Genomic DNA, 24,732 nt, shown 5'->3' on the forward strand with positions numbered 1-24,732 from the left:
AACTAGCCGGACTACCTTTGTCAACACCAAAACTCGGCTGGAACTCGGCTCACAGGACGCAGCAGGGGGTAAGAAGATGTTCATAAATGATGTTGCTGATATGGGATATCATACAGCTTCATGTCAAAAGAGGCGAATTATCCCTTTAAATGGAGTACTGTGTTCTGAGATATAACAACAAAGATGTTCTGTTTCCATCCAAACTCGGGTTTTGTTCACATTTTAAATCTCAGACAGTGCCGGCTGAACGCTGGAAACATTTTTCTCATGTTTTTATCATCCGTGCATCTACGGTAGCGTAATTAATCTGGCTGACAGGTGCTCGCTGCACAGGTAGAAACAGCCAAATAACAGGGTCTGCTCAGGATGTGACGACTCCCACAGCGCAGTGGAGGAATAAAAAGCAGCAGGTGTTTACTGAGAGAGAAACTGAATGGAATCAGCGGTTTATAGCAGTCCATTCAGCGGCGGCGGCACATAGACAAAGCAGAGGGAGGTTTTACTTATTATTCTTGTCCTGCTTCTGTTTGTATCTGCAGCACAGCTGAGTCCTGGTTCTGAGACCGAGGGAGGCCCGGCAGAGCAAATCCTGCTGGTCATGTCAGAGCTTTAAGACCTCCATGTAAGCTGTTAGGGTCAGAATATAAAACAACACCGTGTCAACAGTGTTGGTTTATATTCTGCAGTGATTCAAACGCTGTGTTATACTGTACCTTCCCTTAGCAGAAGGAAAGACTGCAGAGCTGCTCAGGACTGTGGGCCGGGCCTCAGTGGCTGTCACAGCAGAATCTTCTCCTCTGCGGGTGGTTTGGATATCAGGAGCAATCATAGAGAAAGTGCCTGAACTTAATCTCTTTGGTGATGAGATATTTAACTGATTTGGAAAAGGTGTTTTCCTTATCAACCTTTTCATCTCAAGCTAACCGTTAAACATAACTCATGTTCTAACGTGAGCTGATAGATAATAATCCTGCTGTTTTTCAGATTATGGTTAGTGGGTGGTGTGGCTGCCTCCACCAGCAGGGTATAAAAAGTAGATAGACAGGTTATAAATGTTACAACAGGGTTTATTTTTAAGGCCAGCCATGTTTTCCCAAAACCTAACCAAGTAGTTTTGGTCCCTAAACCTCAAAGAATAAGTGATGTAACAAATAATGCTGTTTTGGGTCTCTTCTGTGACTACATTAAAACTCCTTTTTCCTCCTTATGTGGACATGTTTACCGTTTAAAATTGAACACTGAGCTGAACACTCTTTGTTACAATTGAATGAATTATTGACAGCATTCCTGTGAGGAAGCAGAGTTGGGGGGCTCGGACTTGGGGCCTCCCATTTCTGGGGCTGAGGTTGCCGAGGTGGTCAAAAAACTCCTCGGTGGCAAGGCCCCAGAGGCGGATGAGGTCCGTCCTGAGTTCCTCAAGGCTCTGGATGTTGTGGGGCTGTCTTGGTTGACACGCCTCTGCAGCATCGCGTGGACAATGGGGGCAGTGCCTCTGGACTGGTAGATCGGGGTAGTGGTCCCCCTCTTTAAAAAGGGGGACCGGAGGGTGTGTTCCAACTATAGGGGGAATCACACTCCTCAGCCTCCCTGGTAAGGTCTTTTCGGGGGTACTGGAGAGGAGGATCCGCCGGATAGTCGAATCTCGGATTCAGGAGGTGCAGTGTGGTTTTCGTCCTGGCCGTGGAACAGTGGACCAGCTCTATACCCTCCGCAGGATCCTGGAGGGAGCATGGGAGTTCGCCCAACCGGTCTACATGTGTTTTGTGGACTTGGAGAAGGCGTTCGACGGTGTCCCTCAGGGACTCTTGTGGGGGGTGCTCCGGGAGTATGGAGTGCCGGACTCCTTGATATGGGCTGTTCGGTCTCTGTTTGACCGGTGTCAGAGTTTGGTCCGCATTGCCGGCACTAAGTCGGACATGTTTCCTGTGAGGGTTGGACTCCATTAGGGCTGCCCTTTCTCACCGATTCTGTTCATAATTTTTATGGACAGAATTTCTAGGCGCAGCCAGTGCGTTGAGGGAGTCCGGTTTGGCGACCTCAGAATCGGGTCTCTGCTTTTTGCGGACGATTTGGTTCTGTTGGCATCCTCAGGCCGTGACCTTCAGCTCTCACTGGAGCGGTTCGCAGCCGAGTGTGAAGCGGCTGGGATGACCATCAGCACCTCCAAATCTGAGACCATGGTCTTCGGCCGGAAAAGGGTGGAATGCCCTCTCCGGGTCGGGAATGAGATCCTTCCCCAAGTGGAGGAGTTCAAGTATCTCGGGGTCTTGTTCACGAGTGAGGGACGAATGGAGCAGGAGATTGACAGACGGATCGGTGCGGCGTCTGCAGTGATGCGGGCTCTGCACCGGCCCGTCGTGGTGAAGAAGGAGCTGAGCCAGAAGGCGAAGCTCTCGATTTACCGGTCAATCTATGTTCCTACCCTCACCTATGGTCACGAGCTGTGGGTAGTGCCCGAAAAAACGAGATCGCAAATATAAGCGGCCGAAATGAGTTTCCTCCGCAGGGTGTCTGGGCTCTCCCTTAGAGATAGGGTGAGAAGCTCGGTCATCCAGGAGGGGCTCGGAGTAGAACCGCTGCTCCTCCGCTTTGAGAGGAGTCAGATGAGGTGGCTCGGGCATCTAGTGAGAATGTCTCCTGGACGCCTCCCCGGTGAGGTGTTCCGGGCCCGTCCCACTGGGAGGAGGCCCCGGGGAAGACCCAGGACACGTTGGAGAGACTATGTTTCTCGGCTGGCCTGGGAACGCCTCGGGGTCCCCCCAGAAGAGCTGGAGGAAGTGGCCGGGGACAGGGACATCTGGGTCTCTTTGCTCAAGCTGCTGTCCCCGCGACCCGATCCCCGGGCCAGCGGAAGATAATGGATGGATGGATTCCTGTGAGCTGTTTTCATCAGAGGATCATTCTGTCTCAATGTGGACAGGAGAGTCAATTTTCCAGCAGCCCTGAATATCATTTATTGAATGTCTTGTAAACTACATTCACCTCTGTTGAAAAAGGAGTGGTTAACTGACATCCAGAAACTGCAGACGTGTGCATCTGTAAAAGGCTTGTTCCATTGTTGAAAGTGTCATGCAAGACAACAGACACAGGTACAAACCCTGTCGCTGTTACTCCATAACTTAAAGATATGAAAAGAAACAAAAACAAAGAGCTGGCAGGTGGACAGAGGTGAGTGAGTGGTGCAGCTTAGCTCACCGGTCAGATGTCGATCGCGTCCTCGAACACGGTCCGGATAGCTCCCACTCCGCTCTCCTGAGCAGACCAGCTCACTCGTGGTGACCGAGTCACAAATTCAGGTGGGGGGAAAAGAGTCTATGGAAGCCGGTGCGTGTGTTCAGTCTCTCCGAGTGATTGTCAGTCGCACATTCACCGTCTCCCAGGGGAATTAAATAAGGTAATCAAAACTTGCGCCAACCCACGGACCGGAGGTGACGTCACAGTTGCCATGGTGACAGCTGCATATCACGTGTCCACCACCAGGTCCAAACAAAACAAAAATAGAAAGGAAAGAGACCTAACCCATCCGTAACAAAAGCGACTGTTCATTAGATTTGTTCCTACTAATAAGGCTTGTAAACCTAAATGGCATTTCGTGTTCGAAACCGCATACTTCTCCGACTACTCCTACTAACTTTTTGAGTTAGTATGCGAGTTTGAGTATGGGAGAAATTCCCGGATGCATACTATGTTTGCCGAAATGTTGGGTATGCATCATGAGGTTACTACTCATCAGAGGTGGGGACTTGGACTCGAGACTTGACTTGGACTCGAGTCCCGATTTTGATGACTTGAGACTTGCTTGACCAAATCAAAAAAAGACTTGGACTCTACTTGGACTTGAAACTCCACTTGGACTTAACCCTCTGGACTCGAGTTAAGTCACATGCAGCAAGCACAAATATTAAAATATTTTTTTAAAAGTGTCGCATCAATACTGTAGCAACCAGCCAGAAATCCCAGCCGTCATTGACACCTGAACGCCGCCCGCCACGTCACGTCACGTTACCTTACGCACAGCTAACAGACCAGTGGTTCAACCTGGTCACATCTGGGTGCAGCTGGTTTTGAATGGTGTTTTTTTATTATTATTTTTTATGTGCAAGTTTCAGCAAGTTTGTGTAGAAAAAAAAGGTGAAATACCTCCCAAAGTCTGTTGTCTATTGATTTACAAATGCACTCCTGTTATCAGTCTTGGCTGGATTATCAATGCCAATACACACAAAAAAAAGATACTAAAGATATCGCCCAATTTTTTCAATTTCAAATAGCTTTATTAGCACAAGAAGGCAGTGCTTATATTGACGAAGCATCTAAACACAATATTAATAAAAATAAACAAATGAATAAGTGGCAGAACATTAACAATAAAATATAAACAACTTAATTGAGGCGTGGTCATGATCTGTATCATTAATTATAATCGATTTGTTAGGACTTGGTTGGGACTCAAACTATAATCCTTGGACTTGGACTTGATTTGGACTTGAGAAAGACAAAGACAAAGACAAAGACTTGAGACTCTACTTGGACTTGCAACATAGGCACTTTCTCCCACCTCTGCTACTCATACTCAAAGTACTCAAGATGCAACGTAACCTGACATTGCCGATCGTCATTTCCTGTCAAAACGGCAGTTTCAAGCTAGCTACAACAAGGGTAGGTTCACTTCCTGTTTTCAAAACAAAAGCACCAATTGTATCGTAATGGCTTTCACTATGATAAAAGGCAACGGGTATTTTATTTTGTGAAAATAACCGGAAGTGCGTTGCTCACTGCGGCTAGCTTTAGTAGCGCCGAATTCGTCGGAACAAAATTGTAAATAGCCGGTATTTTGTCAGGTTTTCAACACGTTGGGGATCTAAACGACTACTTTCTCACCTGAAAATGTTTCAAATGTTGCTAAAGTTTACAGAGTTTAGAGCTTAAGGGAAATCAGCTTCAGGCCGGCTGATTTTGGCTTGGGCAGGAGCGAAATGCATTGTGGGTAAACGCTCTGCATACTGTCTGATCGATAAGTATGCAGTATGGAAGAATGTAGTATGTAGTATGCGGTTTCCAACACAGCCGTAGTCATTTTGTAATTTGCAGAGGGGGGTTTGCCAGTTTGGCCCTGGGGACATTTTTAAATATTTTTATTTTTTAAAATAACTCAGAGAAACATCTGGTTTAAACATCAGTGAGGACAGGGGAGGACCAATGGCTGCAGCTCAAAGAACAACTGAGTGTATAACTGATGTGGAACATCTCTATTAACTGATGAGAAAGTCCATCAACAGTTTATGGATGGAATTAAAATAAGTGTATGAGTTTGTATGGGCTACAAGCTCGGGTCAGAGAGGCAGCGGAGAACAGAGCAGCAGCTGTAAAGATACTTTATTGGAGGAATTAGAGCTGATGATCATTAACCCGAGTGATAAAAGATCACCAGAGAGCCTTTTTATAGCAGCTGAAGGCCGGCCACGGAGCTGTGGGGAGTCCTGATGGACATATGAGGAGAAGAATTAAACATCATGAAATGAACATGAAGCATCCGAAGGGTTCGGACCCAAAGGCAGAAAATCCGCTCTGCAGATCTGTATCTGTTTTCATAATCCCTGCTGCCCGATTGGAAAAACACCAACTCCACTTTTATCTCACCTGTTAACATAACCGCGCTGCCTAAATCATCAAAAGCTGCATAAATCAGTGGTTTTTCATGACTGAAATCAATTAAATGGGAGAATGGGATCTCCCCTTTCAGCATTTCTCTTAGTTTGAGCTCATCACAACCAAAGCGACTCTGCTTACTGAGGTGTAAACATTCACCAGTACGACTCTGAACCAGGTTTTAACATTAAAAATGGAACAAATATTGATACACAGATCGATATGAATGTTCCACAAACAGGTCGATGGCCTGATTCTGCAGTTAAAAGTCAGTTGACTAAGGACTCGTGTCCATAAAGCATTTTTGTTTTGAGCACCAACATGTTTTTTAACCTTTTTTGGGTGCCTTCTTCTCATCGAAAATCTTTAGATTTTTTTCAGAAAGGCACCGGTAGCGTCATCACGCTAACCAATAACGTTGGGCCAAACTGTCACCTCGGTAACCAGGAAACGTACGAATAACTTTAAAAGCTTTTTTTTTTAATTTTCCTCTTGGGATTAATATTGTATAATCATTCAAAATGGATTTTAAAAAGTCAGTCCTGGCTGTGTGTGTTTATCCGGAGTTGAACTCAGACAGTAACGATCACAACACATAGAGAAGCTTGTTTTGTAAGAGCTGATCATCCAGACTCTGAATGCGACTCACGTTGTTTGTCGCTTTATGAATTCCAAGCTTCTTGTGAACTGGAAATTGAGCTGTTGATGTAAGTGGGAGACCAATTTTTTTTAGAAAAAACACTGGGATGATTTGCTCCCCATCACCCTGCAGGAGCTCGTCTGCCATAGAAGGATATGTGAACCCGTGCCCTGAAGTAAAATGCAGGAGTAAACAACTGCTTAAACGAAAGCCGACACAGTTTACAACACACCATTCATCATATCTACAATGTAAAGCCTGCAAATATTTGGATTTAATGGATTTAAAGATGTGGTGTAAAATATGTGTCTTGTGGTAAAGATCTAAACGGTTCTAATCCGTGCATCTGCTGTCTCCCAGTGCCAAAGATACGCAGCAACAGACGAATGGAAGGTCACCCGTGGCCTCTGTCGCTGGGACAGTTTTCTTGGCTTCTTGCTGAGTCTTGTTTTGGCTCCAATCCTGTAACAAGCTGTAGCTTTTTTTTTTTTTATTTCAAGGCAGTATAAATAATGTTTTCTTAATAATTTCTTTCACCGTCGTTCATTGACGAGTCTTGATGATGTCAGAGCGCATTCTGAAAAGCTCTTCACAAAAACCAGCCCTGCCCCGAGGGGCGGTTTGATGTCCACGACAGAAGGAAAAACTACACGTAAATTTGACAAAATACCGGCTATTTACAATTTTGTTCCCACGAATTCGGCGCTAGTAAAGCTAGCCGTAGTGAGCAACGCACTTCCGGTTATTTTCACAAAGTAAAATACCCGTTGCCTTTTATCAGAGGGAAAGCCATTACGATACAATTGGTGCTTTTGTTTTGAAAACAGGAAGTGAACCTACCCTCGTTGTAGCTAGCTTGAAACTGCCGTTTTGACAGGAAATGACGATCGGCGAAGTCACGTCACGTTGCATCTTGGGTAGTTTGAGTATGAGTAGTAACCTCATGATGCATACCCAACATTTAGGAGAATCTAGTATGCATCCCGGAACTTCTCGCTTACTCAAACTGGCATACTAACTCAAAAGTTAATATGAGTAGTAGGAGAAGTATGCGGTTTGGAACACACACTTTTTCTCATCACATTTCATTGAGATAAAAGGTAATTAGAGCATCTGTTTCTGTCTTCATGTCAAAACTTTACACAGTAAGCTTCTTTTCTAAATAACCGTGTTTATTTGAAAGTAATAAACACTGTGTTAAGATTTCTGAAATAACATTTTCTTCTTCCATTTTTCGTGAGCAAAGAAAATGACTCTGATTCAGCCATTTTAAGGCCTATTCGTAATAAAGTGCTGGAAATGGAGCCGTTCCCTGTGTGTCAAACACTGACACGAGGGCTTCTGTTGGAACGGAGGATCCGTTGGCTCTTATTCAGATGGCTCAGATTAGACTCTGGTCATGTTATACAGTGTAGATGTCAGCCAGCAAAATGTACCACTGCACTCTCCATACTTCTGTTAATTCCATTTCTTTTCACTCATCACATTTATCATTTAACGCTTATTTGCGAAACCCTCCTTGGTTTCCAGCTGAAACATTCAGCTCTTTCCAGCTTACTGACATATCTCTGTTTTCTCTATTTCACGTTATCTTTTGGATATTTATACTTATTTTGTATTGTTCGTATTGTTAGCTATCATTTAAGGAACTTTTGACTTTATGCAAGTTTTAAAATGTATTTAAATATATTTTTATACCTTTTAACTTTAGATATCTCTAGACTTTGCCATTTGCCAGGTGCCATTATAGATAAAAATGTATTTTTAATCACTCGTCTGGTTAAATAAAGAAAAATAGAATATCTCAGCAGTGGTGTTTGGCTTTATAACCACATGCTAATTTGCTAATTGTTGGTAAAAACAGGTCTTATGTCCAGTCTGGTTTGAGCTGACTCAGCTTCATGTAAAGTTGATTTATTAGCCTACAGTATTCCTGAGGTCATTTCTAATTTTTCACATTTAAAGGCAGTAAAATTGGCTGCATTTGTGCCAGGGTTGCTTGACTCGCTCTGGTGCTTTCTGCAGGAGATCTGATATCAGCATTAATCTACTAACATGGTGCCAAAGCTGTAGATGTGGTACTCGTGGAATGAGAAGTCAACCTTGCTTTTCATTTTTAAGCTTTGTATTTCCATCATGTTCAGCCTGTAGTCATCCAGGCTCTGAGCATCTGAAGCAACTCTTTGGCTTTTCTCTGCTGTAATAACATGCTTTTACAGTCTGACCTCATCTGACCCCCGAAACAGAAGAATCTAAACCCCTAATATGTTGAAGACTGTTCAGAAAAATGTTTCTTTTAATGAGTCCATTTGTTTAAAGAGGAAATAACACGATGCTCCATCAAATCTCATCAAATATGAAAACTCTACCAGATGTGAGGAAGTGGGTGACGAATGCTGAAACGGACGAGATAAACACACAAAGCGAATGCTTATCATTTAAATGTGTCCGTGTGACGCCAAAAAGAAAGAATCTACGCATCTGTCCCGTGCATTTCCAACCAAACCTTTCCTCACGGAGCGCTCAGTCTGCCGTCTGTGATTATTTTCCTGCAGAGGAGCAAAGAAAGCTCAGAGTCTGTAAGAGCACACCTACTAAAGCTGCTGATTAGCTGATAATTCCCGCTGACACAGTGGAAGGGTTATTTGCAGGAGCCGCTCAGACCCGCAATGACCGTGCCTCAAACTATGAGGAAGTGACATTTTAATGTGGCGGATAGATCAAAATGGCTAATGTTTTATTAGCAGTCTGCCAGCGGCTGCAGGTGTAAGCTGCTTTTATTGGAGCCCGTCCTCCTCTGCTGGCACTCTGCGCAGGAATAAATGAAGGTATTAACATTAAGCACCTCTCCCATCGAGGCGCTGGGTCCCTTTGTGCCCGCCGTTATGTCCTCCAGTCAGAATTTACCTACACAGCCACTGCTCAGCTGCACTTTCCACAGCCCTCGGCCAGGTGAAGCAAATCAGTCCTCAGTTCCAGTTCCAGCTGCTGTACCTTCACATCTCTGGATGATGATGGAATGAGTCAGAGGCGTTAGCTCCATGCTGATATTAGCCTGCTGGGTTTTCAGGTGAGAGGTTAATCTGTTAACTTACCTCCATTTATACATTTCAGACGTGCAACACATTCCCAAAAAAGTTGGGATTACAGGGGCAGGGGGGGAGCAGTGATTTTAAATGTGGGGGTGTTACGGGGGGGCACATGAGCGCCACATGAAGCCCATAGACACGACGCTGAAGTTGGCATCCGATACGCGAATTAAATGGATGGGCATAAAGGGCCATTTCACTGCATTTTGATCACCCTAAACTAGGTCCTGTATGGAAACTACAACTGTTACACTGCTCAAATCTGGATGGAATTATTCTAAAGAGGCTATAGATTCATTAAAACCTTGTTTGGGATTTGTGAAACCTTTTTCTGATCTGTGAAAATGCAGAACAGGGCCATTTTACTGCTTTTTGATCACACTAAACTAGATCCTGTATGGAAACTACAATAGTTACACTGCTCAAATCTGGATAGAATTATTCTAAAGAGGGTACAGAGTCTTTAAAACACATTTTATGATTTGTTAAAACTTTATTTGGTCATTGAAAATTCAAAAAGGTGAAATCATCTTGCTGTAAAAGTGTTCCCCCACGGGTGCGACGCCCATGGACAGGGGCAATTTAGGGCTTGTGTTGATGTAAAAACAATGATAATAATAATTTCAAACAGCTGATTGTTATCATGATTTGGTCCTAAAGCAGCCTCCATGACAGGCTGAGTCTCTGAGGGTCAGAGATGTTCAGAGGATCTCCAGTTTGTCCACAAATGTGTGAGAAAATCATTGAAGTGTTTAAAAACAAAGTTCCTCAAAGAAAGATTGGAAGGGATTTGCATATTTCTCCCTCCACAGAGCAGAATATCATTAAAGCATTCAAGGAATCGGGAGGAGTTTCAGTGTGTAAAGGACCAGGGAGCAAGCCTAAGCTGGACCCGGACAAGCACACGGACAAGGGATTACTGTGGGAAACCTTTGTCCAGCACTACGATCCAGAGTTCCATTCACAGGCTTTACTGTGCAGAGAAGAAGCCTGATGTTAGCCTGATGTTAACCTGGTCCAGAGGCGGCGTCCACTTCTCTGGGCTCGGAGGCGTCTGAGATGGAGCGCCACACGGTGGAAACGTGCGCTGTGGTCAGAGCCGTCAGTGTTCCAGATCTTTGTTGGAAGAAACGGAGCAAAGAGCCAAAGGAGCATCCAGCCTGCTGTCAGCAACCAGTCCCTGCAGCCAGGCTCTGGGATGGGATGGGGTTGGATCAGGGCCCCAATGAGCAAATTTTTTTTTTGCAAAGTTAAGGTAAAATATAGGCTACAAAAGATCCTAAATAAAGGGCCGTTCGGGAGTCGAAAGAGCCGAACTTCCCATCACTATTGCATGCACTTTATTACATTCTGCATCTCTGCAGCAGGGAATGCAGCTGAACAAACTACCTGACATGGCAGCAGCAGCCTGCAGCTCAGGCAAGCTTCCCCAAGTCTCTGCAGCTTATTACATGAGCTCCGACAGCCTGTCTCACATTGTCTCAGCTTATGAGGCTTGTAAACACAGTCAGTGGCTGCAGCTGAATCTGAGCAGGGGTGGAAGGCAGGCTGGACTACAGCACAATGTTACGTTCATGTAAAGAGAATCTTAAATTTGTACAAATGATTTTTGCTTAGGTCATTTCTTTTTCCTGCTACTTCTGCCAAAAATGAATTTGTTTCAGGATAAAATGTGATGTTCTTATCGCATTTAAACTCCAAAGTAAAGAGAGCCTGTGTCTGTGAGAGCCTGAAAACTGAAACTTATCACAATCTTGGCGTAAATTGGGATGACACCACCTGCTCAAACTGTACAAAAACGAAGACAGAAGATCTTACTCATGCAACCAGACTGCCGTCACTATTAATAACTTGTCTGCACTTCTGGTGAGCTGTCATTCATTTCATGTGATCAACAAGTTTCGCCAAAGCTTTGTTCCATGCTCTGCTAATAATAAGTTTTCATACTCAAGGTATGTCGCATCCTAAGAGCTCGAATAAGGACAACTGGACTTTTTTCAGTTTGGAGTATCAGCTTATAAGTAGCAGAGAAGCCAATCACTGAACCACACTGAACCAGCCATTGGCTGTGTTTGAAACCGCATACTTCTCCTACTACTCCTGCTAACTTTTTGAGTTAGTATGCGAGTTTGAGTAAGCGAGAAGTTCCCGGATGCATACTAGATTCTCTGAAATGTTGGGTATGCATCATGAGGTTACTACTCATACTCAAACTACCCAAGATGCAACATAACGTGACGTCGCCGATCGTCATTTCCTGTCAAAACGGCAGTTTCAAGCTAGCTACAACGAGGGTAGGTTCACTTCCTGTTTTCAAAACAAAAGCACCAATTGTATCGTAATGGCTTTCCCTATGATAAAAGGCAACGGGTATTTTATTTTGTGAAAATAACCGGAAGTGCGTTGCTCACTGCGGCTAGCTTTAGTAGCGCCGAATTCGTGGGAACCAAAATTGTAAATAGCCGGTATTTTGTCAGATTTTCAACACGTTGGGGATCTAAACGACTACTTTTTCGCCTGAAAATGTTTCAAATGTTGCTAAAGTTTACAGAGTTTAGAGCTTAAGAGAAATCAGCTTCAGGCCGGCTGATTTCGGCTCGGGCAGGAGCGAAATGCATTGTGGGTAAACGCTCTGCATACTGATCGATGAGTATGCAGTATGGGAGTATGTAGTATGTGGTTTCGAACACAGCCCGTCTCACCTCAAATGAGGCTCAAAATGAGCCAGATACCCAGAGAACTTTGACCCAAACAACACGACCGTCACCTTCTCGCTGCAAAACAAATAAATACGCAGATAAAACAATAGAAAGCAACATGATTTGTGGCAACATTGGTTCAGAAGTGCTTATTCCAACAGATCTACCCGAACACGAGTGTTGTGAATGAGCGTGTGTGCAGATGTGAGGAGCAGCCGACTTCTGCTGCTGACAGCGACCTTCCTCTGTTGTAAATCTCAACCCTGGCAGTGCACATGTCTTTTGTTGTCGCCTCTTAACTCGGCGCACCAGGAGCCGGACACTTAACAATCTGCGGCTCATAATGTGTGGCGATGAGCAGCGCTCGTCTCCCAGCATGCAGCTCTCTCTTCTCTGTTCTTCCTTGCTCCGGTCCGTGGCCTGGAGCACCGGGATAACGATTCATAAAAGACTCATTTTTCAACCAACTTTCTTCTCCGGGAACTGAAGTTCAGCTCCTGATAATTTGTCTCTTTGCTTCACGCTTGTGTTTTCTTTAAGGCTTGTAAAAGGCATCGAGAAAGTTTTTCAAGTTGGATGGAAAACATGTCCAGAGTTGTGACGGAACTGCTGAATAAGTGAGAAACTTTGATAATGACTGTGTGGTGCGGCGCGGTGGAAGTGATCCAGCATTAGCTTGCATCCACATTTCCTTTGCTTTTTTAGCAGCAGAGGTGTGCTGAGGTTTGAGCTGCGCTGATGCGCCACAGCAGAGGGAAACAGAAAGAAAAGTGTCCCTCCTTTGAACAGTTGATGACATGTTTGGCTCGCCTGTCGGGGAGACTGGCAGCTGTGAATTCCAAAGCTGTCAAGTCTTTCTCTGACAGTGAGTCAAAACTCTCAGTGAGTTCTGGTTTGATTTCCTGAGAGTTTCAATCACACGGTGTCACCTCACCACTTACAGGTGTCATCTGTGCTTTGGCAGCAGTCAGAAGAAATGAAAAATACACAAAAACTCAACAACAACAACCGCTCCGACGAGCAGAAAGGCTCCGAGCGAGCCGACATACAGCGGAGAGTTTCTGACACCGCCGTTAGCTAAATGAGTTAAGGATGAGCTGATGTCCGAAAGGAATTCAGTTAAACGTGAAACGCTGCTTCAATAATTAAGAGTCTGAAGCCAAGAGTTTGGGCTCAGTTCTTTGAAGATGCAGGATGCAGTTTTCTTCCTCCAGGAGGATCCTGTTCGTGCAGAGTCCTGAAGATCTGATTTATCTTTAGAGGAACCCCAGAATGTTTCATTGGTCTCTGCTGTCACATCTACACCGCATCCCAAAATGAGGTAATGTTTACCTATAACCCTGTATTTTAATGGGCAAGGTCACCTGACAAACAATAAACCGTAATCCTAATCCGGATTAAGGACTGAGATCTGGGCTAAATTTAATTTGGGTTGAAGACATTTTTGCATTCTCTCTTTTTCCATTTTTCAGTTCAAAACAAATGTAACACACATAACATCTATAAATTCAAGCTACTTAATGTATGTAGGCACAGCCAGGCCTCTACCACAGGTGGAACCACCAGAATGTCTTGAAAGCGCAATCAAATTCCCTCAATGTGGAGACAAAGATTCAGGTTTTTTAATTCCAAATTCTCTTCTCTGAACAGAATTCAATCAGGTTTAAACTGAGAATCTCACATTTTTACAGGGTGAGATTGATGCATCTTTGTTGCACTGCTGACAAGAGGTAGTCACACTCAGTGGGGTTACATGGCACTGAAAGGATCAGATTATTGGCTAAATTACAATAAGAATAAATTATTAAGTGCATGTAGACGCCTGACAAGAAATTGAATCGGATCGGATTACTCGTAAAATTAGTCAACTTAAACCTGCTTGTAGACGCTGAAGCACGTGGTGAATTAGACTTTGCGTTCTGCGCATGCTCCAGATGTTTTCCCGGGGTCGTGACCCGGAAGTCAAAGGAGACGATATTCTTGTTGTTGTCGCCGTCAGAAAGAAACAAACAACGCGATGGAGAATGCTCCGTTGGGCATCGAGTTTGTGCAACAAGCAGCTCATCACAGAGCAAATGTAGAGGGACGTAGCTTCATCTGGCTCTGCGTTCTCCATCTTTCTCCAATGACTGAGTTTGTTGTTGTTGTTGGTGTTGAAGAGGTCAACAGGAAGTTGCTCTATTAGCAACAGTTGGAATGGGTACAGCGCCACCTATCATACCGGGGTATGACACGCTTTGTGCCTCTGATCCCATTCATTCACCACCATATATCCAAGGAGAATTACCCTTGCTCAACTCAGTCTTATTGTAATTTAGCCAATAATCTGATCCTTGGCGTGCCATGTGACCCCACTGACAGAGGATTGTGTGTAATGTAAGATGTCTCGTTTGTCTCAACCTCCCACAGGCCCAAACTTGACAAAACCGGTATAGAAGATGCTAGTTTACCATTTGTGAGCACACCAATTCAACGTTTTACCCCCTTCACTAAATCTGCATGAATTACCAAAGGGCAACAGTGACAGGCGAGTCTTTTATATGATATTAAGAGGTTACAGAGAGGGTCAGGGGACTGAATCTCAGGTAATCTCTAGAGTGGACTGGTTTTGGACCCTCACAGCTCAAACTGGAAGCCTGATAATCTCATACAAACTCTCCACCAACAACCAAGGTGTTTCCACTTCTTTTGTCTGCCTCGTAGTTTAAGGCACAGTCCTTTGGAAGTCTGGGCAGGGGGGGTCATTCCAACAACCTCCTGCAAATATCAGTTTCTGTTAACAACGAGTGGCCCTAAAATGAGACTATACATCACAGTATACACAGTGATTATACATCTATATATGAGTCCATCAGCAGCTTCTTTGGGATTTTATCACAAACTGGTTTTTTTTATTGCTGGAGTTCTAAAGTTTGCTCTTCTGTAAGTCTTTGTTTTTCATAACGGTTCAGACAGTGTTTCAGCTGCTGGGGTTTATGTAAATACAGAAAAGAATATGTGTTGATTTTTCTTGGTAAATGCAGCAGTTATATAAAAGTAAGTAATACTGTCTTAGAAGCAGCAGAGCCTCCTCTCTGCTGACATTAATTCACTTCAACACAGAAAGCTGTTTAATGGGCTCTTATAGAATGTTCCAGAAAACTGAGTGCAGTCACGTTCACGGCAACATTAATCCATAAACTTGTACAGTATGTAATTTAACGCTTCAGAGTCATTTCATGTCTCTGTGACTTTAATGGCTCTGAAAGATAAACAGAGTGAACGCTGCTTTTCTCCCAGCTTATGAAGGTTTGTGTATCCAGATTTAAAATCCAAGACGTTACTTCAGACGTGAAGACAGATAAGAGCGAAGGGGTGATTAGGGATTTTCCTTTTTTGGTAATTAAACAATCTCATTACTCTTAGGATCAGATTAAGCCAAGAACTTTTCACACCACGTCTGGGAGCCTTCTGCATCCTGCAAAATGACAAACTCCAACTAGATATTGAGGGGTGACACAAACAGCGCTGCCTGTACATGTGACGCACGGCTCGGAGTCTGCTAACTTTACAGGTTTTAATCAGATCAGCTCGTATTCTTTGCTGCATGTTGTTTAAGGTACACAATATTAAAGGATAATTTATGTATTCTCTACTGCTCTGGGAACCTCCTTTCATCAGTGTTTCGTCTAGTTGGGCCCACGACACCTCCAGGAGGCTAGACAGTGACCACTGGCGTTCCATAATGCCAGCCAACACTGCTCCTCACACCACAACAACCATCTTTTTCCCCAACCACAAGCTACCTCAGCCTCTCACCAACTGCACACCAGTCACAGCGGGGTGGGGATGCAAACCCTGGTTCGGGTAGGGGGTAATGAAAGTATAGAGCATGCCAGTGGTGGAGGCAGGACAAGACACACAAGCAGATTCAGCAGACAAACTCACCTAAACAGTCCTACAGTCACTAAAAATGCCAGCAAAAACATACAACTCACTCAAAGCCAATTCACTCAAAATGGCCGCCTGGTTTCAAAAGGCTCACATGGGCCACACCCTCCACTTAAATATCTTGAACTTCTTCTTTGCTTCTTCCAAAAGTCTGTTTTCCCTAAGTGCTCCCCCTGCTGGGCTCCCAGCTGCTAAAGAACAAACCAGTGCAGGACTGTGACAGTCACCTGACCTGAATCACCTCACTGCAAGTACTGGATGCTGGTTTGTCCAAACTTTGTGTTTCATTTGCATCGAATAGATTGGAGACTGACAAGATGGATTCTCTCGTGACTGCGATCTGCTCCTTCATAAGGCGAAGGTAAAGTCTCCAGCTGTTTAAATCTCTGCTTTTCTATGCTTAGGGAACACCTTTTAAAATGTACCGATTCACAAAGTTACTCCAAAGCCCCGAATATAGATGCAGAAATACAATGTTTGCCAAACGTATTGAAAAGTGATGCCAAACCCTGAGAGATGATTTGTTGTAGCAAAGGATCCAAAGGATCCAAAGGGTTTTATGTGACACTATCGTTGGTCTATGGGTACAGTTGAAAAGTTAAAAATACAAAAGTCTGACCACACTGAACTGCAGCTGTTATAAGAATATTTATCAATTTGCAAAATATCTCTTTCCTTTTCTCTTTTATCCCTTTTCTGTATTTTGTTTTTCTATATTAAAGTGTCATCAACATCCATAATATCAGAAACAAAACCAAAATACATATAGACTAGTTACAGCATAATCCTCTCGTTTCCAAATAAAACCCACATTTTCCAATTTTTCATAAAGAATAATCCTGAGTTCAGTGGACTACTGCATTAATATATTCTTATTCAGTCAATTAACTGAGCTACCATTTAGTTCACAACTCCTGAAAATAATACCATGAAATATAAAACATATAGGCCCTCACATGTTCTCCTATCTTAACCTCAATCAATAAAAAGAAACTAGCATATTGCTCTTAATGACTGTTGGTTCAAGATAAATGCCTGAGCTGAAGACTTGCAAGGTTTAACCATTTTAACTGCTTACAATGTATGTTTTTCTCTATAACTGTAACATTCAATTAATTTACACCTGTAATAAAATACTGTACTCAAAAGAATAGTTTATAACCCAAAATGAAATGTGCTGGAGCCACAATAGGTTTGGTCACAATAGGCCGTAAGGTGAACCTCGAAAACTCCTTCAGAACACCAGGCTTGTTCCACGCTCTCCGTACCAAACACGCTACAGCTCATAAAAAGATTGAGTTATGTTGAGGTTTAAAAAAAAGTTTTGCCGCTCAGAACACAGTACTTTTTTAGTTTGCAACGTTTAAAGGAATAACTAGTGCCTGGCAAGGCGTATGTACATATTCGGCAGGCGTAATAACAGTTTGGCTCGCGAGAGGTGCCACGGCTGAGACGTCATCAGAATGGACGAATCGGATAGCTGGTATGTCAGCTGAGCTGGTAAACAGAAACAGCACCGCAGCAGCAGCGCGATCATCCAGCAGTACCGAAGAAGACGAAATTTCGACCGAAAGATTTGTTACATGCACATATCTTCTGTTAAGTTTGAGGAAACACAGAATTTCACCTGCACAAGGTGGAATGGAAGGAATCAGAAGAAAAATCACTTTTGTACGGCAATCATCCAATGAAAAATCACTTTTTCATGAAAATATCTTTTAAGCTCTGCAGATGGTGAGTTTAAAATTTTAAAAGAAAGCTCAGCTTGTACATAGCACATCAACACCAATGTGACTGTGTGACTGTACTGGAAGGTGTGCAGTCTGTTCATGCTGTGGAAGACCTGCAGTGTGACCATGAAGAATGTGACACTGGTGTTTTTGCATGCACAACATGCTGCACAGGAACATAAGACTGTCATTATTAAGAGCCCTGACACTGATGTAGCAGTCATTGCTGTGAGTCTGCAGTAAGATTTGCCATGCAGCTTGTACTTTTTCACAGGGACGGGCAACAGAACACGCATAATGGACATTACCAAGGTGTCATCAGCTCTCGGAGCCAGTGTGTGTTCAGCCTTGATTGGGATCCATACATTCACTGGGTGTGACACCACAAGGCAAAAAGAAGACATTTGCTGTGGAATGCGAGAAAGATGTCTACCTGAAGGCTTTCAGAAATCTGGGGACTGAATTTAACTTGGACCACTCTACATTTGCATTACTTTGCAAATATGTATGCCATTTGTACGATCAGCCAACCGCAGAAAACATCAATGAGGCTAGGTACAAAGCTTTCTGTATGGCATCATCAGCCTTGCCAGAATTATCTATCTCCCCAACAAGTGATGCCCTCCACCAGCACTGCAAAAGGGCAAATTATCAGGCTAAAATAATGAGGTCATGTGTAAAGCAAAAGATTGGTGCTCCATCTCCCACTGGACATGGTTGGCATCTGGAAGATGGAAATCTTCAAGTGACATGGATGACAAGAAATCCAGCACTGACAGTGAGGAATAGTGTGTGTTTGTGTGTGTGCGCGTGCTTTTTATTTTTATTTTTTTACCTCTATTCTATTCCATTTGTATCATTCCTTTTATTATGGTTATGTATATATGTATATAAGTTTATGCCGGTTGATGTAAATGCCAGTTGATGTGTATGCCCTACTTGTTTTGACTTTTTTACGTGTTGCATAGTTATTAGTGAATAAATCAATAAATTAATACCTGAATGGTCGTTATCATTGATAATTAGAATTATTTCCATTCATTAATAAAAAATGACAACATGAAAAGGTAACCTTATCATCCACTTGCACAATAGTTGTTTGTACTATAAATAAAGCACTGTTTGGAATTAATTTAGCCCACGTTACAAACACGTGGATGGTTATCAATAATTATTGGAATTCCATTAATTGATCAAAATGACAACATGAAAGGTCACTTGCATAATTGTGCTTCGTGCTGTAAATAAAGCACTATTTAGAATTTCTTTGGCTCAATTCAGAAATACATGAATGAGCATTATCGTAGATAATTATTATTTTATGTTCACTTTAAAATGATATTTTGCGAGATTCCTTTCTGTAGGTTAGATTTGACAGCACCAGGCAGGTTGTCATTTTTCCAGTTTGTTGTCGTAAATCGGCAACGTGATTGGTCTAACACGGTCACGTGGTGCCTTGTGACGTCAAAATCGTCATTCAGCCGAGGAAAATATTTCTTCAGAAAACGTCTCGGTTTAAAAAAAGTACAGGATTCTGTGACGCGTAACTTTTTTTATAAGTGCAAAATAACTTGGTCATTTTTATCAGCTGACGGGCATGTAGTTCGGAGAGCACAGAGCGAGCCTAAACGAAAACAGGGTTCACCTTACGGCCTACAACAGAAAAAGAAGTTTACCACAGCGCCATCTTGAATATGTTTTGCTACTTGTTCAGAAAACTATCCAAACATTGTCAGTAACCCTTAAGAAATCGATTGAACATCATATTTAGATGTATAACACAAATGTGGGTAGTTATATAAGTTTTAAAACACCACCAACCTGTAAAACAGGAGAAAGAATGAGACAGGTTTGTTTCTGTTCAGTGCAGCTTCGCTCGGTAGAATGAGGAAGTAAACAAGAGAAGCAACTGCCCACACTGCCCCCTGCTGGTGACACTGAAAAGCTCTTTAATTGCGCTCTTACCAAGATGTAATAATTGACCATTTTGGCCCATATTAACATATTTCTTTCACATAAATAATATTTTCAAACAAAATAAAAACAAAATTACATAAAATGTGACCTCACATTTCATGAACGTCACACAAATTAACCCTTAAATGTTCCAACAGCAGGTGTTTGGATGTATTGAACATCTTTAGGGTTAGGGTTGAAATGATGAATGAAATGATCCTGCAATGGTTTCCATTGATTTTCAATTCCATACCATCAACAAACAAGAAACATCATTTTAAAACCACATACACACACACACACACACACACACACACACACACAATACTTTTTGGGCCTTTTAGGTCCTTCAATCAAGTGAAAAGATCATATCTCCTCCTCATAACCAAAGGCTAAACACATCTATCCACTGCATGCTAAAACAGTGTTTGGTTGGTTTACACAGGATCAAATTTCAGCTAGCTAATAACCAGATCCTGCATTCAGCTGCACAGTTTGTATTCTCCTGGTATCTTTGCTCTTCTCCACCATATTTGACCACACAAAATAAAAACTAAAGCGGCAGTAAGTAGAGGTAACGGGACGCTAACAAAGCTCTGATGGATTAGCAGTTTGTACGGCAATCATCCAATGAAAAATCACTTTTTCATGAAAATATCTTTTAAGCTCTGCAGATGGTGAGTTAAAAATTTTAAACATAATTTATCAGCTGAATTCTGGCTGGAAAGGAGCTGAGGAACTTCCTGGATGTTTTACCCATCTCTTGCTAGGTCCCCGTCACGTCCATATTTTACACGTACAAACATGCAGTGGTTTAAAGTTGCCCAATCAACACAAACAAATCCTTCATCTCGTCAAGGCAACTAACTGGGCCTCAAGTGTTGAAGCTCCGGAGGCTGCCCACACATTTGCTTTGAACGCAGGTTGGACCAAACAGCTGCTCAGCCGTCGTGCCACAGCATCAGGAGCCAGCTTTTCCATTAGCGCTGGAAGTTAGCGAGGCACAGCCAGCGGCGATGGATGCTGTTGGCACCAAAGTGTCCACTCGCTGGTTCCCCATGCACGCAGAGGAAAACAGGAAATGCAACAGGGAGTAATGTGGAACAGATTTGACTAGTCTGCAGCCAACTATTTCACTCTGCCAACCACAGCAGCTGACCAACACGCAGTCCAGGATATAGTTTCATCAAGAGGGAGGGGGGGGGTCCAACTGGATGGCAGTGCAGCCAGAAACTCTGCAGGAGCTCACAACATGGAGAAATTCTGCTGGAGATTAAGCTGGCAGAGGAAAATGTGGGAAAACGCTGGAAAATCTGCTAACTGCCATGACTGAGACTGATTATGACGTATAACGGGACAGTAACCGGCAAAGAATGGAATACCAAGCAGGCCTTTTCCGATAGACTGATGAGAAAAGAGAGAAGAAACCCCAGGTATGGTTTACATAAAAATATTCTGCAGCTCTCTGCTTCCATGTCCATAGCATGCTGCCACTAATTAAAACTGGATGCTTACAAGCCAGGAGCTGAAGATCAATATCAGCCTAACCTCCCTGCAGAGGGGTAAGCAGGGTGAGGTCCAGAGAGGAGGCCGCTGCATTTGCCTTCATTTATCGAATTTCCACTGGCTTTGCAACAAGATGCTAAAGAGAGGTACGAACATCCTGCAGCTGCAAACGGTTAATAGGGCGACACGCTGGACTCTGCACACACTGGCTGTGTTCGAAATCGCCTACTTCTCCTACTACTCCCCCTACTCCCCCTACTCCTACTAACTTTAACTTTTTTTAAGTTCCCGGATGCATACTAGATTCTCCGAAATGTTGGGTATGCATCATGAGGTTACTACTCATACTCAAACTACCCAAGATGCAACGTAACGTGACGTCGCCGATCGTCATTTCCTGTCAAAACGTCAGTTTCAAGCTAGCTACAACGAGGGTAGGTTCACTTCCTGTTTTCAAAACAAAAGCACCAATTGTATCCTAATGGCTTTCCCTATGATGAAAGGCAACGGGTATTTTATTTTGTGAAAATAACCGGAAGTGCGTTGCTCACTGCGGCTAGCTTTAGTAGCGCCGAATTCGTGGGAACAAAATAGTAAATAGCCGGTATTTTGTCAGGTTTTCAACACGTTGGGGATCTAAACGACTACTTTCTCGCCTGAAAATGTTTCAAATGTTGCTAAAGTTTACAGAGTTTAGAGCTTAAGCGAAATCAGCTTCAGACCGGCTGATTTCGGCTCGGGCAGGAGCGAAATGCATTGTGGGTAAACGCTCTGCATACTGTCTGATCGATGAGTATGCAGTATGGAAGTATGTAGTACGTAGTATGTAGGATGTAGTATGTAGTATGTAGTATGTAGTATGCGGTTTCGAACACAGCCACTGTCTGACCGGGGAAATGTGTGAGCCTGAAACATCCCATAGTTAAGCTGCTATAGGCCCAGACTGCTGGGGGGCTCATCTGTCACTGATATTATGTACATGTGACATTATTGTGGTCATTAACTCGTGTTTCCCTGTCCCAACAGGTATCCTTTGAATGGTGTTACAGTGGGTTTTTTCCCCTCTTTTCTGTTTTCTCAGCCCCCAGCTGGTGGAGGCGGATGGCCACCCTTCCTGGTTCTGGTTCTGCCAGAGGTTTCTTCCTGTTCAAAGGGAGTCGTTCCTCTCCACAGTCGCCTCAGGCACGCTCAGGACGGGAGATTGGACTGAAGACAAGTTTCGGTGCAATCTGTTGGTTTCCTTAGCTAGGAAAGTGTTTTTGAATTGGCTCTATATGAACGAATTGGATTATTTTGAAAATAATTATGATTACGATGAATTGAATTCCAATTGGCTTGAATTATATAAATTATTATTCATGTTATTATGTTATATAAATAAAAATTAATTGAATTGAATTGAAAATTGGGAATGGAAACCATACTTGCTTAACTTTGATTGTTTTCTATCCAAATGAGTTGTGCAGGATGAATATTAGAGCAGGTGAGTTTCATAAGAAGGGCTTATTTTTACCACTGCAGTCTTCATCTTAAGCAGCCGGTTGCTTGCTGATTTTACCACCTTCGTGCACTTGGGTTCAGCCACATCCATCAGTAGAATGATATAGAAAATAGAAAATAGCGGGGCGTGCTCGTGGCTCTGATACTTTGATTACTCTGATGCTCGCAGCTGCAGCTCTGTCCAATTAGTGTTATAGATGAGCTTTATCTCATCAGCGCGGCGGCCTCACTTCTTTCCCTCCAGCCACCAGACCTCTGAGGCCTTATCTGAAAATTCAGCCAGGAGAGGCGAATCTTTAAAGTACACCTCCTCTGAGGTATTTTAGGTTGAAAAGGTGTTGTTTCCACTCAGGTGAGGAAAAGGAGGAACTGATGCAGCGGCAGGGAGAGACTCCGGCATCTAATCGAGCTCATTACCTCACAGTAATCCATCTGTAGTGAGAGTCTGAGTCTGTTTCTGGAGAATAGCTTCTCATGTCAGACACAGTCAGAGGTGGGTAGAGTAGCCAAAAATTGTACTCAAGTAAAAGTACTGTTACTTCAGAATAATATGACTCAAGTAAAAGTAAAAAGTAGTCATCCAAATAATTACTTGAGTAAGAATAAAAAAGTGCTTGGTGAAAAAACTACTCAAGTACTGAGTAACTGTTGAGTAACGTCTGATTTATTTGTTAACCCTCTGGAGTCTAAGGCCTTTTCAGAGACTTTGAGGCAGTTGTCACCATCTTGACATTTTCAAGTATTTCAACTAACTGTAAACATCTATGCAAAAGTGACACATATGGTTGTATTCTGAAAAGCCTAACAAAAAACAATATGAGAGTGAAGTGAATGTAATACAAACAAGTTTTATTTAAATTGAGGGGAAACACAACTGTACAAAAAAACTAAGTTTTAGAGGTCTTCAAACAGTGCAAGAAAACACACTATAAATATATCTAGCCAAGACTTTTGAAGGTTGAGCTTGTAAACAAAAGTGTTGGCTGCATAAAAGTAAAAAGTGCAGTCAGAAATGTTTTTTTTGTTTTCACACAAACTGTAAAAAAGTAATTGTAACTCCAGGCAGTGTCTCTGAGCGTTGAATACTAATTAGATGGGTGTGTGACACCCCTGATTCCCCCCACCCCCTTGTCACTCTCCATGTGATAATTGTCTGTCACTGGCAGGACATTGCTGCCTTCCCCCACATGCTGGCTGAATGGGGTGTGTTCTCACCTGTGAATAGCCACTCAGTCACCTGGTACTTTACATGTGAATAGCGATAGGTGTGGCCGAGGAAGCTGCTGCAGTCTGAGAGTACAGAAAATCCAAAGATTTCTGTTCACTCTCTTTAAAAAGGGCCAGCTATATAATTTATTTTAAAATATATATATATTTGAAAACTAGAAGTTTCAAGGTTTTTAATGGTGTCACTTATATGTTTGAATGACAAAAACTCACAGAGTTACAGATGTGTTTTTGGAGATGTGTCAAAAATGCCCACCGGTGGGCTTTAGACCCCAGAGTGTTGACACAAGCATTCAATCAGACAGACAAAAATACTAAATAATCATCTTTAGGCAAATTAGAGGTCATCCAATTGATAAAATGAATGAAAATGAATGAATTAATTACAAAATAGCTTAAATTAAAATAATCCAGGTAAATTCAAGAACTTCAATAAAAAATAAAAGAGACTTAGGAAATGTTTAAAACATATGTAACCCATATGTAACCTAAAAAACAAACATTCATCTATCCATGGGGGAAAAAAACGAGTTTAGGAAACTTACCGCTACATGTTTCCTCAAGTTAGATGTTGAGTTTCTGCTGAAATGTGCGTTTGTTTTGGTTGACACAGAAGACACATAATGTAGCTGCTGTTTCTCACTCTTTGTAAGGTAAACATGCTTTCAGTATGAGGCCTCGTCTGCGTCTTCATTTCCCACCGTTGGTTCTGACATTTTTCATCTGTTTCTTTGTTTGTTTGCTACGACTGCTAATGCTAAAGCTAACCCGTCCCGCCGCTGAGATTGAGTATGGTCACGTGACCAGAC

The sequence above is a fragment of the Odontesthes bonariensis genome, chromosome 13 (assembly GCF_027942865.1).
Source record: "Odontesthes bonariensis isolate fOdoBon6 chromosome 13, fOdoBon6.hap1, whole genome shotgun sequence".
NCBI lineage: Eukaryota > Metazoa > Chordata > Actinopteri > Atheriniformes > Atherinopsidae > Odontesthes > Odontesthes bonariensis.